A 19,247-nucleotide genomic window follows, 5' to 3' on the forward strand; every position below is an offset into this window, starting at 1 on the left:
GCACATAGTTGCCTCCAGGTAGGGGTGTGCATTAAATACATATCATGTCAGTGCCTACAGGGTGTATTGCCTTAGTCTCTCTCTCTCACATACAAAATGATCCAGTTAGTATGACTCAGATATTATCATGCAATGCTTCTTACTCATAACTCCTCCACCTTGTTTGGTGTCATTTTGATATTACAGCATGCCTCAGAGAAAAACTATTTGAAAAAGATGATGATGTCAATTAAAAACAAGAAGTAATTTTAGTCAAGCAGCCCAAGTCCCATGTATCAACAAGTCCTTTTCATGCAGATACTCTTCATATTAGCCTGTGTTGTTTATTCCAATTCTCTGTAATATAAGCCATGGGCTAATTAAAGTGTGCAATAGGTGGGTTGGATTATCATGCTGCTGGTTTATAATAACACTATATATTCTAACTCATCTTCCTTTTCTCCAGTATCTTTAACAGCTCATGGCAGGGATCCATTTAATAATAGAACATATCCTGCATTGATAGTGCCAGGAAGAAAGTACCACCTGTCGGATGTCTGGACATAAGAGATAAAAATGATAATCATTCTGAAGCTAGTTTTAAATGATGGCGTGAATATTTTATTTAATTTATTTATTTAATTACTGTATTTTTCAGAGTATAAGATGTACCTTTTTCCTCCCTAAAAGAGGCTGATAATTTGGGTGTGTCTTATACTCTGAATGTGGTTCTCCCCCCCCAGCCCTAACTATTTATTTATTTGTTTGTTTGTTTGTTTGTTTGTTTGTCCAATACACAAATACATAGGAAGAAAAATAGACATGTAGTAATATATATAAGGGTAAAGTGAACTTAGAGGAGAGGATATATGAAAGAAAGAAAATATATATGATAAGTGAGAGAAAGGAAAGACAATTGGACAGGGGACGAAAGGCACACCAGTGCACTTATGTACGCCCCTTACTGGCCTCTTAGGAACCTGGAGAGGTCAATCGTGGAGAGTCTAAGGGAGAAATGTTGGGGGTTAGGGGTTGACATAATTGAGTCCGGCAATGAATTCCATGCTTCGATAACTCGATTGTTGAAATCGTATTTTTTACAGTCAAGTTTGGAGTGTTTCGTATTAAGTTTGAATCTGTTGCATGCTCTTGTGTTGTTGCGGTTGAAGCTGAAGTAGTCATTGACCGGTAGGACGTTGCAGCATATGATCTTGTGGGCAATACTCAAATCGTGTTTTAGGCGCCTTAGTTCTAGGCTTTCTAGGCCCAGGATTGTTAGTCTATTTTCGTAGGATGTTCTGTTTCGAGTGGAGGAGTGAAGGGCTCTTCTGGTGAAATATCTTTGGACATTTTCAAGGGTGTTGATGTCTGAGATGTTGCTAGTTGCTAACAATCTTCCCAGCTCTTACCTTGCAGGTTTTCATTGTTATTCTCTGCAAATAATGTTTTCCAAGCCCTAAGTCTTTGCAGGTTTTTTTCATTGCTCTAACTTGCTCCAAATGTTTCTTTCCAGCCCGAACTAGGTGCTAGTGATGTTCTCAGTTCTTACCAGCTTGCAAGCTCTTTCATGTTACTCTCTGTGAATAATGTTTTCCAAACCCTAAGTTTTTTGCAGGGTTTTTTCTATTTCTCTACTTACTCTGAATGTTTCTTTCCAGGTGCTAATGATGTTCCTAGTTCTTATTGGCTTGCAAGCTCTTTCATTTTCACTCTCTCCGAATAAAGTTTTTTTAAAGCCCTAACCAGGAGATAAAATAATGTGCTGAAGCTGACCAGACTAAGGACACTAGCCAGATGAATACCTGGTAAGGAGAATCTTTTCCCTATTTTCCTCCCTAAAACCTAAGGTGTGTCTTATACTCTGAAAAATACGGTAGATTTATAGGGCGTCCATCTCCAAGTGGACTCAGGGTGGCCTATAAATCAACTATATTAAATGCATAAATACAAATTTGCATTTTATTTCTAATGAAGGTTAAAATCAGAAGTGAAGCATTAACAGGAAAATAAGAAATGACAATTGTTTGCATTTCCCCCCAGTGCTTTCCAAGTACAGTGGTACCTCTGCTTAAGAACTTGATTTGTTCCGTGACCAGGTTCTTAAGTAGAAAGGTTTGTAAGTAGAAGCAATTTTTCCCATAGGAATCAATGTAAAAGCAAATAATGCGTGCAAACCCATTAGGAAAGAAATAAAAGCTCATAATTTGGGTGGGAGGAGGAGGAGGAAGAAGAGGAGGACAGTCACTGTCCATAAAGTCCAAAACTTTAAGGCTTTAAAAAAATAGGGACTTTGAGCCGGCAAGGAGGAGCATGTGCCTCCCATACACTGAAAGGCTCCTCTGGCAGCCCAGAAAAGCCCGAGATGGCTGGGATTAAAGGGAGAATGGCAGGAAACTGGCCGGGCCTTCATGCTGCTCTCAAATTTCCTGGGAAATTTTTCCAGGTTCAGAATCTTAAGTAGAAAATGGTTCTTAAGAAGAGGTGAAAAAATCTTGAACACCCGGTTCTTATCTAGAAAGGTTCTTAAGTAGAAGCATTCTTAGGTAGCGGTACCACTGTATATTGTATAAACTAGAACGAACAAATGTTTAAAATCCCCAAAGTGCAGAAAAGGATGACACCAAAGAAGCCATGGTAAAGCTTGCTATCTTATGCCAGAAGCCTCTAGGTGCCACATTAAAAAAAAAATAAGCCTTCTGGTGTTCCACCTTCAACATTTGAGTAACTGGTGTGATGTGCAAAGAGCTGACTCAGTGGGAATCTGGGTGGACATGTGAAACATAAATGCTAACACAAAGGTCAACATTGGCAACTAAATACATTAAATGGACACTCCCTTTAGGGTATGTCTTCTTACACCCACACATCTCACCCAAGAAGTAGTTGTTAAATACAAGTTAGCGCTCGCACTTTGATTTGTGTGACAACATCTTGTCTTACCAGTAGCTTAGCCCAGTACAATTAAGGAGGTATTATACTGAAACAGTCTCCAGCCAAATGGAAAAGACTGGGGGGATACAGAGTGATTAGGTTACATATTTATGCATTTTGGACATAAACACTGTAGAACAGTGTTTCCCAACCTTGGCAACTTGAAGATATTTGGACTTCAACTCCCAGAATTCCCCAGCCAGCGAATGCTAGCTGGGGAATTCTGGGAGTCGAAGTCCAGATAACTCCAAGTTGCCAAGGTTGGGAAACACTGCTCTAAAAAATGTCCAGAGATACTTTACTAGAAGAGCCCTCCATTCCTCCACTCACAACAGAATATCCTACGCAACAATCCTAGGTTTAGAAAGCTTAGAACTACATCGTCTTAAACACAACCTAAGCATAGCCCATAAAATCATCTGCTGCAACGTCCTCCCTATAAACGACTACTTCAGCTTCAACTACAACAACACACGCACACACAACAGATACAAATCTAAAGTAAACTGCTGTAAACTTGACTGCAGGAAATACGACTTTAGTAATCTAGCAGTTAATGCATGGAACTCACTACCGGACTCTTTAGTATCATCACCAAAACCTTACCCTTAGACTATCCACTGTTGACCTCTCCCGATTCCTAAGAGGTCAGTAAGGGGCATGCATAAGTGCACCAGAGTGCCTTCCATCCCTTGTCCTAATGTTTCTCTCTTACTATATCATGTATATAAGCATTGTTATATCTTTGTACACTACCAGTACGTACTTGACAAAACAAACAAACAAATAATAAATATTTGTGCCTTATAAACAGAGATCTTCAAACTTGGCAACTTTAATACTTGTGGATGTCAACTCCCAGAATTCTGGGAATTGACATCCACAAGTATTAAAGTTGCCAAGTTTGGGAACCCCTGCTTATAAAGCATAATACAGGTAGTCTTTGACTTTAAAACGTTCATTTAGTGGACCATTCAGAGTTACAACAGCACTGAAAAAAGGGACTTATGATCATTTTTCACACCAAGGACCATTGCAGCATCCTCATTGGCACGTGATCAAAATTCAGGCTGATCTACAGGGTGCATTCCAAAAGTAATGCACTTATTTTTTAAAAAAAGTAATTTATTGAACAGATTTGCACAAACACTTAAAATTCTTCAAAGTACTGTCCTTGGGCCTCTACACATTTTTCCCAGTGACTCTGCCATGACCGGTATATGCCCTGGAAGGTGTCTTTGGGGACCTCTTGCAAGGTCTTCGTCATGGCTGATTGGATCTCTTCTATGGATGAAAAACGCACCTTGCCACAATGTGCTACAAGTCCGCAAGTTCCTGACCAAACACCAGGTGCCAATGCTCCCCCCCCCTATAGTCATGGCGTTGCTCCAGCAGACTTCTTTTTGTTCCCAGTCCTGAAAGGAACCCGCTTTTCATCCATAGAAGAGATCCAATCAGCTGTGATGAAGACCTTGTGAGAGGTCCCCAAAGATGCCTTCCAGGGTGTGTACTGGTTATGGCAGAGATGCTGGAAAAAATGTGTAGAGGCCCAAGGGCAGTACTTTGAAGAATTTTAAGTGTTTGTGCAAATCTGTTCAATAAATTACTTTTAAAAAATAATTGCATTACTTTTGGAATGCACCCTGTATACTTCTAAGCATTAAACTAAAAGTGGAGAAGTAATGCATACTGGCATAGAACGTGTAGCTCCTTCAGAAGGAACAATTCCACGTTTAAATTCTGGTTAGGAGCCAACCTTCACTTTCTACTTTTCATCTTCCAGCTCCCAATGGTGGCTCTTGTACTTGCTATGATTTTTCAGAACAGAGCTCCTCACAAATCCTTGCAGGTGTGAGCAGGTGGGGATGCTGATTCAGCACATCTGGTTACTACAGGATACAGTAACAAAGCCCCTCTTGTCTGGAGACACCCTGAGTCAGAGAGTTTGCTGAATTAGTTGTCTGCTCCTTTGAGGTGCTGCCTTTTGTGCTAGACCAAAAGAAGAGAGGTGGAGAGGGTTGTGTCTCACTCCTATCCCCGGTATCTTAGACTACATAACAATAATTCATTAGGAACATTTCCATATTGCTGATTGTTGGGTAACAAAGACACTTTCTGAATTGCTTCCCATAGTTTGGTCATTGGTTCACGAATGCAAATAAAAGCAAAGCTGCCTTCTTGTTGAGAACTGCATCATAGATTTGTCTCTCCATTATACAAAAATACACTGCTGAAAAAAATAAAGGGAACACTCAAATAACACATCCTAGATCTGAATGAATGAAATGTTCTCATTGAATACTTTGTTCTGTACAAAGTTGAATGTGCACAACAGCATGAGAAATTGATTGTCAATCAGTGTTGCTTCCTAAATGGACAGTTTGATTTCACAGAAGTTTGATTTACATGGAGTTATATTGTGTTGTTTAAGTGTTCCCTTTATTTTTTTGAGCAGTGTATATACCTACAAAGCTGCCTAGACTTTAACTTAGATTTGCATTTGTATAATATTCCTTCAGGGTTTTTATCATCTGATTGTTCCATTGGCTTTAAAAAGCAGAGATTTAAAACTGGGTTGTTTATCTCATTTTTAGTGATGCTGCAAATCAGTAATAAAGTATAAAAGATTCCACAAGTGCTTTTGCATACTCCCAAATTAATTTCTTTTTTGAACTAATTTGCTGCATCAGTACTATTTATAGATTCATCTCTTCTATCTACCGTAAACAGTGGGCTACAAAAGGACTGGAAACAACCTTTATAATATATCTGAGAACTGTAACAATGCAACATTTGCAAGATATTACTATACTACAGTGGTTCTCAACCTTTCTAATGCCACAACCTCTTAATACAGTTCCTCATGTTGTGGTGACCACCAACCATAAGTCTAGTGCCAATTCTCCTAACAGAGCTTTAAGGTCAGAGGGACACCCCCACTGTAAACACCTGATTGGTCGGATTGTAAAAATATGTTCCAAGGTGCCAGGATAGAAGCTTTAGATCCTAACACCATAGGAAATTTGTCTTTTCCCATGGTCTTAGGTGACCCCTGTGAAATGGTTGTTCGACCCCCAAAGGGGTCCCGACCCCCAGGTTGAGAACCACTGCTATACTATGAAGAAAGAATATTTTAGGATGCTTGTAGACATCCCAGAGATAACTCCTGCAAAATGTAAATCAATATACGTGAGAGGGTGGACAAAGGGAAGGAATGCTGTTTCTTGGGAAAGGTACTGGGACTTGAACTGGGAGATCCAGATATGAGTCCTCTGGTTACCACCATCACCCCCAATTTATCACTGATACGGAGCAAAGTGACTTTCTGAGAAAAACAGAGGTGCCTCAAAAGCTCACTTGCTTTTGGGTGCTCTAAAGCAGGGGGTCTCCAACCTTGGCAACTTTAAGCAAAGCTGGCTGGGGAATTCTGGGAGCTAAAGTCCTCCAGATTTAAAGCTACCAAGGTTGGAGCCTCCTGCTCTAATGAATTATGACTCAACCACAAGCTTAAGCCTTAAACAAAGAGCTCACCTTTTTCCTCCTCTTCAAAATCTTCTCTACCGCACGTTGTAAAGAGCTCCATTTCTGATTCTAAGGGCCCCAGACTGATCTTTAAGACTTGGCTTAACTCAGATGGACTATGTGTTATGTCCAAGAGTTATGGGAAGAGTGATTTTAAAAAACGAGGGCAGTGCAGAAGGAAACAAGATATGACATCTTGCCCCCTAATGCCATTCATGTTCTTGAGAACATTTTTTTCCTAAAAGGACATGACGCCTATTTTACAGTCAAATAAATTCTTAAGTTAAAGATTTACACATAAAAATAATTTGCAAAGTATTTTGCAAGTACTTTTTTACTTGGCAGGGACCAATATGTAAAATTAAGTTGCTCAATCCCATTTAAGGCCAAGAAATAATTTGGGATTGGAATGTTAACAAGACATCCTGTAAACTCTATCCTTCAGAGCAAGATGGATGTTTGTTAGTAAGAGACCCTGGCTTCCTGTTTCATAACATGTATGTTTGGGTTAGCATACCCAACATGGTGATCGGGAAGCCCTCCTCCAATTCTGCTGCCTGGAAAATTTAAGGGATTGCAGTCCAAGCAGATCTAAACAATGACAGGTTAGAGAAAAATGCTCCAGGGTGGTCTGTAATCTGCAGCTAGGATGGAAACATTTTTTGCTAACTTGGCAGGCATAAGGAAATGCCTCCTTATCTCTAAGCCAGTAAAAGTCTTCCCCTCTTTATACATCTCACACAGAGAGAAATGAGCAAAATAATCACTTTGGATGGGAAAGATGGGAAAGGCAACTGTAAAGAACGATAAGCAACAAAGGTGGTCATACTGGGATGATTCTGATATGAATCCAACAAGCATCTTTTCCAAGATGCCCATTGGATTCAAGCTGCAGTGGAGTTAGAATGGGGACATAGATCTAGAAAATTATTTGTAAGAAAAGGAGTCGTTGCATTATTGGTGGAAGGATTGCAGTGTATTTTTTTTATTTTGTCCAATACATAATACACATTGAAGAGAATAGACATGTAGTAATATATATAAAGAAAAGGATAGAAGAAAAGATATAAAAATAGAGGAGAAGATATATGAAAGGAAGAAAAGATAAATGAGATAAGGAGAGGCAATTGGACAGGGGACGGAAGGCACACTAGTGCACTTATGCATGCCCCTTACTGACTTCTTAGGAACCTGGAGAGGTCAATCGTGGATAGTCTAAGGGAAAAATGTTGGGGATTAGGGATTGTTACTACTGAGTCAGGTAATGAGTTCTACGCTTCGACAACTCGATTGCTGAAGTCATATATTTTACAGTCAAGTTTGGAGCGGTTAATATTAAGTTTGAATCTGTTGTGCGCTCTTGTGTTGTTGCGACTGAAGCTGAAGTAGTCATTGACATGTAGAACGTTGCAGCATATGATCTTGTGGGCAATACTTAGATCATGTCTTAAGCGTCTTAGTTCTAAGCTTTCTAGACCCAGGATTGTTAGTCTACTTTCGTAGGGCATTCTGTTTCGAGTGGAGGAGTGAAGGGCTCTTCTGGTGAAGTATCTTTGGACATTTTCAAGGGTGTTGATGTTGTATGGGTTCCAGACAGATGAACTGTATGTGTGCATGGACACAAGTAAATATATAATAAACAGATGAAAAGCTACAGGTTAGAGAAAGTGACACTGGAGGGGTTGCCCATTTATGGCACTTTATACCTGAGATTTCAAACAATGAAACTTTGTTTTGGTTTATAATGTGAAGGGACAAATTGCTCTAAATCCGCATTCTCCTTTCCTTGTGTTCTCCACCACCCCAATTCCAGCCTTCCAAGGTGGTACTGATAGCCCCAAATAGCCTCCAAAACATGGCATCTTTTTCAGGGAAGAAGAACAATGCTGATCTTACAATAATTTTGGCATACCATCAAAATGGTTTTTTTTCAGACGTATTGCTAGCCTTCCCTACCATATTTGTACCACTGTGAATCCTGTTTCATGGTTTTGTTTTGTTTTAGATTGTATCTTGTAGCTCATCTTCTTGACATTTTTCTTGATGAAGGACCCACGATGAACACCCTAATAAAGTAAACAATAAAGCAAACTAACATGCAATGTTTTTATTTGGCATATGCTTATGTTTAAGCATAGTACTGAACCAGGGGTGAAATTCAGAACTTTTCCCTACCGGTTCTGTGGGCATGGCTTGGTGGAAGCAGCAGGGAAGGATACTGCAAAATCTCCATTCCCACCCTACTTTGAGGCCAGCCAGAGGTGGTGCTTGACAGTTCTCCAAACTACTCAAAATTTCTGATACCAGTTTTTCAGAACCTGTCCGAACCAACTGAATTTCACCCTTGTACTGAACCTATTTATTGCTGTAATCACCACCTTATAAGGCTGGGTGGTCTGAGTGAAAAGAACTGGCCCAAAGTCACCTATAGAGCCTCTGTAACTGAGGATGGATTGCGACTGGGTCATAGTTGAGAGCGGACAACCTATACCACATTAGCTGCGCATGCAAATATAAATGAGAGCTGATGGTTTTGCTGTGGTTTATCTAGGAAAGCGCAAAGGAACTACTAGTGGGAGACCTGATGGATATTCAGTACAATAATTGCCTTTATTGGTAAGCGATTATTCTTACTGTGAATGTTTTCCTGTGGATTGACCATATGATAACCTCACAGATAACATCATCATGTCCTCAAGGCTATTTACACAAAAATGCATGTTTTAAACCCTTTTTGAATCCTTTGCAATCCTTCCTATTTCTCTTTTATGAGTGGCTTACTTGTTACATGCAAAGGTACGTCCTAATTAGCAGAGCCACTGCTAATTAGCAAATAAAGCAGCGGCGGATTCCAAATCTTGTCATTGGCTGGCAGAGCTGTCAGGAACCCATAAAAGTTGTCTCCCTGCAGCTCCTGCCAATTCCTGCTCAGAGCCTACACTATGGAATAAAGTGCTGGACTTTTATTGCACCACGTGCTATGTAACCAGCACATATGGTGCAGGCTCAACTTTCATGGGACCATGTACGATGTAACCAGCGAAGGACTGCCATCTTCGGTACTACCAGTGTACCCTCTGAGGCTGTTGCAGGCATGTGTGAATCTGGCAGGTGCGAGTGTGCCCATTGGTGTGAGATTTGGCTTCTGCGCATTGCGTGAGCAAGATTTGGCAATTTTTGCTGATATTTTTGCTTCTGCGCATGCACAGAAGGAAAAAAATCAGCGAAAATTGCCGAAATCTCACCTGCGCATCTTCGTGTGAGATTTTGCTTGCTGCGCATGTTGGGGATGCACAGCTGCATATGCACCCTAAAAATTGTTACCGGAGCATAGCACCTGACAATTCTGGTAGCAGGCCATCTCTGGATGTAACATTACTCAACATGTTTAGCCATAAACATCACATAATGTGTATAAAAGAGAGGGAAAAGGCTGGCCCATAGTAGAAAAGAAGCAGTAGTGGGTTCTAAGAACCTTTACTTCCGATTTGTGTATGCGCATCCATCCCAGGTGGGTGGGCGGAGCCTTTCGCTGCCAGCGCTACCAGTTCTAAGAACCGGACCGAACCAGGAGCAACCCACCACTGAAAAGAAGCCATCCAGCCATTTCATAGTCCCTACAAAAGTTCACAAAGGGAATAATCCTAACAGTGAATGTTCAAAATGCTGAAATGTATTAAACTAACAACAATCTGGACAAGTATCACTCCTTTTTAATTTTTGGTTTAAAAAATTATATACAACGGAGCCATGTAACTTGAAATTGTGTTTTTTTAAATACTTGGCTAGCAACAATCCTCTCTTTTTCTGTGTACTTTCTCCCTTCTAGAGGAGTTTAAGCATGTTTAGCTTAGATAAACCTGGATCAAAGCCACTTTTTAAAAAAAAAAAAAAGCACAACTGTTTGCTGTGAATTATTGAGACAAAAGTTAATCAAAATCAAATAAAATTTGTTTGTCTTTTCTTACTATTATTTTACTAATTTATATGCCAGTACTGACACAATTTCAGTTCAGTTCTTAAAATAAAAAAATATTTTTAGTATGCTAAAAATCTCAGGCCATGCACTGCCAGATTTCAGATTTTACAGTATAATCACTCAAACACCATACAACAAAGGTATGCAGTTGTATGATTCACACAATACTCCACAATATGGAGCAGCTTTTGGGAAGGGCTTTAAAAAAAAAAAAACAGGCAGATGAAACAAATTATCCTTTGTGTTGACAAGATGATTACCTCTCTTTCATATTTGTGGCTGCAAAGATATTGGCTTGACAAGCAGAGATGTTTGAACGCAAGATAAATCACGTTATTTTATATGCCTTTTTAAAGCATGAAACAATTGCCTTCCAGTTAGCTACCATTTTCAGATGCCAACCAATCTCAATTTAATCAGACAGCCTTCCTTTTCAAGAAATTTCCAGGAAGTAAGAGGTCTCTTCCACATGTTTTATTCCATGTAACTCAAAGAAATGCTTTGGGAAGTTCTTACTAATTCACTGAAACGGTGACCTTGGCAACAGAGAAATGGAAATTTAAGTCAAAGATATTGCATTTCTTCTTAACTGTATAGACAAGCAAAGGCTTAAAAACAACTGCTCAGGAAGGAGAGTAACTCATGTTACGCATAAAGGACTTGGCAGGCCTGAACGCCGAAATTTCCAGAAGTGTTTGCGTGGCAAGAACTCAGTGCCAATCCACATATTTTAGCTACACTGGCTGGATGCCCAGAGTACAAAAAAAAAAGCGACGGAGCTGTGCAGTTCACTGGCTTCCCTGATGAGTTTCCATCCTGCAAGGCAACGCTTGGCTATGTCTCCTGCTACTTAAATCGTTACAAAATACCAGATGTGCTTAAGAAAGAGTAAGCGAATCCAAACCTTGGGCAGTCAGATAACCTATCATTAACGTTTTGGGTTGTTGTTGTTTGTTAAAAAAATGCTGTCAGAGTTCCAGATTATATTGCTGGGGTTTTGTTTTGTTTTGTTTTGCTTACACCCTCTTTCTGGACACCCCCTGGGATGATGGGAACAAGACACAGGAGGAGTAGACAGTTCTGGAGCATTTGACAACTTTGTTTACAATCACAGCTCTGCCTGCACATCCAAACCATGTGGGAAGGTAAGCAGATTCCCTCTGCACTCGGCACAGAGTCTAGAAGGCAATGGAAAAGCAGCAGGGAGGAGGACAGCAAAGCAAAAAGAATGGGGATCGTGTTTCTCTGTCCCCATGGAGGGCAGCTGAAGAAAACAACAGAGCCTTTTCTGACTCTCTCTCTCTCTCTCTCTCTCTCTCTCTCTTTCCCCCCCCCCCACCCTTGGACAGCCAGTGATCCCTTATGTGAAGCGATGGCAAACAAACAGACCTTGTCTAACGGTAATCTAATCCTCCCAGTTTGCTAAAAAAAAAAAAAAAAAGTTGGATGTGACACTGCTGGTGCAAGTTTCCATGCATTTTTGTGCACCGGGTGGCACACTCAACCCTCTCCAATTGATCCCAATTTTAGAAATATTTTTTTACAGATATTATCTATACAAGGACTCTATGAGTCAAATGATATTACACTCAGTAGCGGGTTGCACCCAGTACGGGTGGGATCGGCGATCCGTTAGTGAAAAAGGAGATGCACACACATCTCCATGTGCCAGAAGCAAAATCTCATGTGAGGATGCTCTTGCACGCATGATTTCACCCATTTATGGCATTTCTTTGCCTCCACACATGTGCAGAATCAAAAATATTGGCGAAAATCACTGAAATCTCCCTTGCGTGCACATCCTCGCACAAGATTTGGCTTCTGGTGCATGTGCAGTAGCCAAATCTTGCACCAACGTGCAAGTGCCTGCCTGCTGGGCACACTCATGCACGCCTGCGCCGGGAGCATTCCCGGAGCACTGGCGAAGAGGAAGCCCTGCCTGGTTACAGTGCACTGACAGAACACTAACTAGGTGGACACCGTGTGTTTAGGAGAAACCTTCCGATTCTACGAGCTCTTACAATACTAGACAACACAGTATCAACAGTAGCGACTAGTGATGGGTGAACCCAACAGTGTTCAGGTTTGGCAAGTTTGGACCAACTTTACGCAAAATTCGGCCGAACCTGAGCCGAACCCGAACTCGAACGGGGAATCCCTCCCACGAAGATATTCCGGGGGCGGAGCTTTGATGTCACCGGCAGGTTGCTAAGGATGGCAAGGTGATCACTTCCTGGATTCCATGGAATCCAGGAAGTGATCACCTTGCCATCCTTAGCAACCTGCCGGTGACGTCAAAGCTCCGAACGCCGAACACAACCCTGAACTTTGCCCAAAGTTTGAAAAAAATTCGGGTTCGTGTTCGGCATACCGAGCACCGCAAAATTCGTTACAGACACAAATTGTGCGGGTTAGGTTCGCCCATCACTAGTAGCGACCTTCAAATTTCTAGGTTCTGTCAAATCTCAAGACCTAAAATGGTCACCTAACATCAAAAACATCATCAAAAAAGAACAACAAGGAATGTTCTTTCTGCACCAACTCACTAAGCTCAAACTGTCCAAGGAGCTGATGATACAGTTCTACAGAAGAATCATTGAGTCTGTCATCTGTACCTCTAACTGTCTGGTTTGGTTCTGCAACCCAATAAGATCGACACAGACTTCCGAGGATAATCAGAACTGCAGAAAAAACAACTGCTGCCAACCTGCCTTCCATCAAGGACCTGTATACTGCATGAGTCAAAAAGAGGGTGGTGAAGATATTTACTGGCCCTTCGCATCCTGGACATAAATTCATTCAACTCCTACCTTCAAAGTGTTGTTACAGAGCACTGCACACAAAGACAATTAGACACAAGAACAGTTTCCCCCCCTGAATGCCATCACTCTGCTAAACAAATAATTTCCTCACCACTGTCAAACTATTCACTAAGGTTGCATTACTATTACTATTAGTCTTCTCATTGTTCCTATCACTCATCTTAAGACTGTATGACTGTAACCTGTTGCTTGTATCCTAAGATTTTTATTAATAGATTGTTTCTTCATTGCTTATTTGACCCCTTTGACAATCATTAAGTGTTGTACCTCATGATTCTTGACAAATGTATATTTTCTTTATGTACACTGAGAGCATATGCACCAAGACATATTCCTTGTATGTCCAATCACACTTGGCCAATAAAGTATTCTATTCTATTCTATTCTATATCATGAACAGGTTTTCCTTAGGAGTACATGAAACATTCCAATAACGGCATATGTGCATTTGTTATGTCTTCAGTTTTTCCTCATTCCTCTTTTCAACTAATAATAGGCATCAAGAAATAGGAAAAAACCCACTGCAGGTCAATTTGAAATCCTGAGCTCCAAGGACATTTGTTTCTGCATTGAAACTGCTCTCTTGTTTGTAGATAGCATCTGACCCAATGTTTCTTTTAGGTAGTGGCCGGAGGCAAATTGAAATGCTTTGCTAAAGACGAAACTACTTTGAAACAGCTCTCTTCTTAGTAGCTTATTCTGAATAATGTTTAATACAGTGATACCTTGTCTTACAAACTTAATTGGTTCCGGGACGAGGTTCTTAAGATGAAAAGTTTGTAAGACGAAACAATGTTTTCCATAGGAATCAATGGAAAAGTGATTAATGTGTGCAAGCCCAAAATTCACCCCTTTTGCCAGCCGAAGCGCCTGTTTTTGCGCTGCTGGGATTCCCCTGCTGGGATTTCCCTGCAGCATCACAAAAACACGGAAGTCCCGAGGTGGGGTTTCCCATGGAGGGGAGCCTCAGGGGAATCCCAGCAGCACAAAAACGGGTGCTTCGTTGGCAACAGAAGTCTGGAGGCGGGCATCCCAGAGGCAGCAGTGGGTTTGTAAGGTGAAAATAGTTTGTAAGAAGAGGCAAAAAAAATCTTAAACCCCGGGTTTGTATCTTGAAAAGTTTGTATGATGAGGCATTTGTAAGACGAGGTATCACTGTATTAGTTTATTTGGAGATTTCTCAGTTCCATGCCTATTTCTGCATTCTGTACCTGATTGAGCTACAGCAGTGGGACAACCAATTTCACCATCTCCCTTTATGCCCACAGGATATATTGGTGTCTTTGCCACTATAGCGCTAGAGTGGTTGATGGCTATGCCAATGTGTAGATATTTCTACCTCAATACTGAGCATGCAACATTCTATTAACATAGGTTTCTCTTGTCGTAATGTAGGATACAAAACACTAATTTCCATTTTTATTATTTTAGAAATATTCTTTATGATTTTAATGTTTTTAATGCTATGAGCTGCCCAGAGTCACTTCAAAATGAGACGGGCAACCAATAAACTTAATAAATAAATACAATTCATATAACTTCTGATTTGGAACTTGGAACTTTCATCCATGCAAGCAGCAGGTTATTTGGCCACCAAAGTTTAATATCTAACACATCTGGACTGTGGAAAGTTTCAAATTCTGCTTTGTGACTGCGTCTGCTTGAAATTTGCTGGGCAATACGGAAAAATAGAATTGCAATTATTTTACTTTTTTGATCAAATATTTTTCTCTACTTTTATAGGAATGCCATAAAAACCTCAGCAGCTGTGAGTGTTTTCTTACACCGTTCACATTTAGATTTAAAAGTGGGGCAAGGGGTGGCGGGGAGGGGGGTTTAGGGAGAATGGCCATTTTCTTCCAGTGGAAAAGTTTGTAGTGAAGGCCTAGCATTGTGAATGGAATAAGAAAAAGATCGCCAGGTTTATCGAAGTTGTTTTTATTACAATGGCAAAACTGCACAAATTTGAAACTTGTCAAGAATCCAAACTGCGGGAAAATTGCTTTTATTTTGTCCACTACAATGAAAGAATCAGCAAGAAAAGAGATGGCTAAATTATACTGGGAAGTAAAGAAGAAGCATAAATATTCATGCTCAAAATTAAAATAAAAAAAAGTCAGAAGCCAGATCTAGAAAACTTTGATGAAAATAAATTGCAGAAGCTGATGGCATGATGGAATAAGGTGAAAGATTATATCTTAAGTAGAATATATGACGACAATGTGAAAAATAAACTCCAATCACTTTTTGTATGTAAAGGAATGTAAACCGGAGCCAAGGAAGAAATTGAAATTTACTGTAAATAATTTAACCCCCTAAATGGTGGTGGGTTTTATTGATGTTGGGCACCTTTTCTTTAAGATTTTTTTGTTTGTTTGTTGTGATAAAAATTTAATTAAAAAATATTTTTTTTAAAGTCAGAAGACAGATCTAGAAAGCATGCCAAACTTAGCTGCAGCACTGTCCCAAACAAAGGCAGGCTGTGATGATGTGAACTCATCCCAGCAGGTAACCCAGTTTTCATCGAGTTGAGTCACTACAGCCCAGAGGCAGCTAAGTCAACTGCTTGACTCGTTCTTTCAGTTGCATAATGTGCCAGTCAAGCATTTAGGAATGCAATAAATGTTTGCTCACAGGGACACAAAGGTAAGCCGAGGCAGCCTCTCAGACAAGCAGCCGAAGGTGGAAGTTGGCTACTTGCTTAACTGATTCCCACGCAGAGGTTCTCACATGAATTAGACCAAGTCAGTTTCTGGGAAGGCCAACTCCTCCTCCCACTTTATGTCCCCAGATGCTACAACCACTGTATAATTGGTGAGGCCTCCGTTCAAGTCTCTAAGGTCTGTGATATCATGGAAAACATGTATCGATTCTGATAGCCTTGATATAAATCTTTTAAAATGATCTGCTGGTTTCGGTCGGTAAGTCTTTCCGAGGGAGGTATGTACTATTCAGTGAAGAGCTCCACTTAGGGGAGAAAAGGCAGCAGCCTATCGTCAGAGAACAACCGCTGCAGAAGAAAGAGCTTCATCCAATTGGCAGAGGCAAAATGTCCCATCTCCAGACGGAACAACACAGGACACCACCATCAATCACCCATACCCAGTGAAGGGCTGCACTGTGGACGTGGCTTATTTTGTGGGTGTTACTTGCCAGCCATGTGATCAGGTGGGAGTGGCTTGACGATCATGTGACTGGAGGGTGGCTCAAATATCATGTGTACCAAGATCCCAAGGCTGGCGCAGGAGGGCCCGACACATGTCCTTGTGCCCCTTGTGCATGCGCAGAAGCAAAAAAAAGGGGACAGAAATTGCTAAAATTTCACCCATGCAAGTGTCCTCATGTGAGATTTCTTTTTGGGTGCATGCGCAGAAGCCAAGTCTCGCACGGGGGTGCGCGCACACCTGTTGGGCGTGCGCCTGCCCGTGCCAAACTCCGGAGCCCACTAAAGCTGGGCCCACTAAACTGCCAGTCCTAACAGATCGCCGATCCCATTCATACCAGTTGGGGCCCATTACTGGTACTACTCTCATGCATATTTCCTGCATAGCTGTTCAAAAGAGTGGGGGCAATACCAGCAGAAATGGAAAACTGCTGTTGCTTTTGTCAGTAATTTCCGACACTTTAGAACAGTGTTTTCCAACCTTGGCAGCTTGAAGATATTTGGACTTCAACTCCCAGAATTCCCCAGCCAGTGTTCGCTGGCTGGGGAATTCTGGGAGTTGAAGTCCAGATACCTTCAAGTGGCCAAGGTTGGGAAACACTGCTTTAGAACATATTTATTGGTAGATTTATGCACTCTGTCTTCCAATTCTAGCATGAGGATAGATATTTCCTTGTTTAAAGGATCTTGTTGCTTTTATCTTAAGAGTCAACCTGCTGCAGAAAAATTCTTTTCTTCTTCCCTTTTGCAAAAAATAGCTTCGCTGTTGTGGTCTGCCAGCAGCCCTTGCAGCTGGTAGCTGATTCCAGCAGCACAGAGGCTGATGTGGTGATGCGCCTGTGCATCTGTATCGGACAGTGAGGATGCTGGAAAGGACTCAGTGCCAGAGGTAGAGATTCAGCCAGGGCCTTAAGAACCTCCAGAAGCTCCCATCAGTGACAAGGAAGAAGAGGAGGGGCCTATTCTCAACACAGAGCTGCCAAAAGGCAGGAATGGTTCCTCTGGAGGAGGTCTCCTCTGGAGTAAGGCTTGAGGCTAATTGCCTACTCCCCTAGCCTATTTAAGGGATGATTACTTAGACAATTTGCAGGAATAAACAAACTTGCAGGATTTTTCCTGAAAATTGCTTCTGGGCATTTTGCCAATTACTGTAAACTTGTTGATAATCTACAAGACTGTTGACTCAGAATTGGGTTACTATTTCATGGACTTGTGCTGCCTGTTAATGAAGTTGAATTAACAGCCAGTGTTCAGAAAAGACTGCTTTAAACTGTATTTGTGTTTGACGACTACTACGAAAGCTCATTTGTAGTCCTTGTTTAGTAAAGTAAAATTTGTACAGACTTTGTGTGTGCTGCATTCTTTGTGGTCCATAGCCGGGATAGAATATTTCGCTATCCCTGAACCATTAAAGTTACTACAATGTGCAGAACAGACTGTGGGAACCTGGAGCCCAATAGGGGTTCTTTTGACCCGTGAGGTTCTCCATCTAATTGCAAACTCCTAAGTATTTTTTTCTAAATTTAACTTTAAAACAAATGGACATGTCTTGAAGTCCCAATATTTTGAAGTTGCCATGTCTGAACAACACCGCTCTAACGAAAGCTGTTCTTTTCTCTTGCTTTGCCTGTTTTAGGAGATGTTAGGAGAATTTGGATGCAATGTCCGAATGACTATCATACTGCATGTTTTGACACTAATCAATTTACACTGTTATAACCTTTAAGAAATACCTTTTGATCTTGTCTTACTGACTGACCAAGGAACAAGATGGAAATGTTGAAAATGTGACCTGTAATGTAATGACTGGAATCATACATGGCAGTAAGCTATTGTTGGGTAAAGAAGCTATCCTGGCCTGATTACATAAAACAATAAACTATAGCTTTCAAGCTATGATAGCTAGTTTTACGTACTGCAACAGACAAAACCCAAACTAAACTACAAGTACATTAGCCATAGTGGTATAAGCAAACCCCAAATTTTTATCTTATAAAGATTCTGCAATGGAGAGTAGCATTTACAACATTATCTTAGCAAAGAGAATTGAAGGATTTACTTCCACGCAATGACATATTAGATTGTTATAAAACTAGCTATGCAAATAAAAAATTATGTAAGCCTGCTGCAGTATAGGCAATAGACACTGAGAACACACACCCTGAATTTATCTTAACACCTTTCACAGGAATTATCTGACAATTATTTGAAGTGACTCATATTTCTCAACACATACTTTCCCTAACTTTTAAACAAATTCTTTATAGTCTCTAAACCCGTGTTTTTCAACCTTGGCGGTTTGAAGATAGGTGGACTTCAAATTCCAGAATTCCCCAGCCAGCTGGCTGGGGAATTCTGGGAGTTAAAGTCCACCCATCTTCAAACCGCCAAGGTTGAGAAACACTGCTCTAAACATTATCTGAAGAAAACTCTTTGTAAGATACCTTGCATATTATTGAAGAAACCTACTTATATATAACATACCGTACCTGTAATTTTCTAAGTGAATTAGTTTCCAAAAATGCTGGCTTGAAATGCTGGAGCCTGAAATCCCATTTTGCCCACCAAGAAAAATGCATCAAGGCCGATTAGAAGCCCTTGCTTACTTAAAAACTATTTCTGTAACAGTTGTAAAACTATTAATTAAATGCAGAATCTTACCAAAGTGGCCCCAAAACTCTTGTTTCATCAACATTCAAAAGATCTCATTCGCTGGCTTCAATTAAAAAAAGACTGTATCTTGTCTTTTAATTATGTATGCAACATCATATGAAGGGGTGGGCAGCAGGCAGGATGGGGTGGAACACAGTTCCACCGGCGGAAATGAAGATGTGTGCACTGCTCCAGCTGA

General features: G+C 40.7%; 2 long non-coding RNA genes across 3 annotated transcripts in view; one reads left to right on the forward strand and one right to left on the reverse strand.

The window, feature by feature from the left end:
* Positions 1 to 19,247, reverse strand: part of LOC139161462 (uncharacterized) — a 30,938-nt gene that overhangs the window by 10,734 nt on the left and 957 nt on the right. Inside the window, exon 1 of one of the 2 annotated variants that reach the window (XR_011558107.1) lies at positions 6,442 to 6,513. The exons of the other annotated variant lie outside the window; for it this stretch is intronic. This is a non-coding gene — a long non-coding RNA (uncharacterized lncRNA). Of the gene's footprint in view, positions 1 to 6,441; positions 6,514 to 19,247 lie in introns of those variants that run through there. 2 annotated transcript variants of the gene reach the window in all.
* Positions 11,447 to 13,580, forward strand: LOC139161456 (uncharacterized). Its single transcript, XR_011558105.1, has 3 exons — positions 11,447 to 11,556; positions 11,761 to 11,811; positions 13,063 to 13,580. It is a non-coding gene; the product is annotated as an uncharacterized lncRNA (long non-coding RNA).

This window comes from Erythrolamprus reginae, chromosome 1, assembly GCF_031021105.1.
Source record: "Erythrolamprus reginae isolate rEryReg1 chromosome 1, rEryReg1.hap1, whole genome shotgun sequence".
In the NCBI taxonomy this organism is placed as follows: domain Eukaryota; kingdom Metazoa; phylum Chordata; class Lepidosauria; order Squamata; family Dipsadidae; genus Erythrolamprus; species Erythrolamprus reginae.